The sequence below is a fragment of the Fibroporia radiculosa genome, assembly GCF_000313525.1.
Source record: "Fibroporia radiculosa TFFH 294 genomic supercontigs, scaffold42666, whole genome shotgun sequence".
In the NCBI taxonomy this organism is placed as follows: Eukaryota; Fungi; Basidiomycota; class Agaricomycetes; order Polyporales; family Fibroporiaceae; genus Fibroporia; species Fibroporia radiculosa.
The window spans coordinates 2170-3260 of NW_012133089.1; positions in this window are offsets into that span (position 1 = coordinate 2170).

The following is a 1091-nucleotide window of genomic DNA, read 5'->3' on the forward strand; positions in this document are numbered from 1 at the left end:
CGTCATTGCTGCCAACCGCAACAGCAACAGCCCAACTCAAGTATACTTTGAGTACATCAGGGAGAATAGGGATTAGTAACTGGGGCCTTGTCTTGTCTGTAGTAGTTGGTTCCTTTTGTATTTTCTGTCTAGCTTTTCAAAAACACCTCCTTTCCTGGATATTCCCCATGCCTGCTGAGCGCAACACTCGCTCCAGAACTAACGATGCGAATCAACCATCTCTGCGTAGGCCTCTGGCTCCTATTCGGAACCCAAAGACTCCTACGACTGGTCCCCAAAGAGCGCCAACCCCTTACCCTTCCCACCTCCAGACACTAGAAGAGTGTTTCACTGCTGGGATAATAGAAATGCCAACCCCTATACAACCTATCCTAAGTTTTCCTTCCCAATCTGGTTCTGAGGACTCTTCAATGGAATTTCTTAGTGAAGGAGGGTTTTGCTATCCTTTTACTACCCCACTGCCAAACGCTACTCGACACCCCTTTCTCATCCCAGGTCCCCCGGAATCTTCCAACAGTGACGCTGTGGTCCTTCATCAGTTTCCTGGGCCTCTGGAAATCCCTAACAATACCTCGGAAGCTTCCACCGGTTCCTACCACGTTGCACCTACACAGGTTTTCCCACCCTTGTCAAATATGACCATATCGTCCTCCCAAAATCCTGACAGTCCCATCGCCCCTTCCACCAACTCCCCTAGTATGCCACCTCTCGCCTCTGATGCCTCCGACAATGGCAGCCTCGAGTATCCCACGAATCTACAACTCCTTGCTAATGTTAGCGAGTATATCACGGCATCAGAAGGATACAGCGATAACCCCCAGGAATACGTGGTCTACAGCAACGATGTAATCCAACGCTCCTCCCGTGATGTTACCCAGGAATGGCGATCTATTCCCTTCAATACATCTACCCCCATTCAAGATATCGACCCTTTGGAGCATGTGTTACCTCACTTCCCTGGAGCCTTCACTCACTCCGTCACTCAACCTCCTATGGGTGTTCCCATTAACGGTAACCCAGCGTTCGGACTAAGACACGTATTGTTACAGCTTCATGAGGAGGGGTACAGCTTGGAGGGGGGGGTTCCTTTT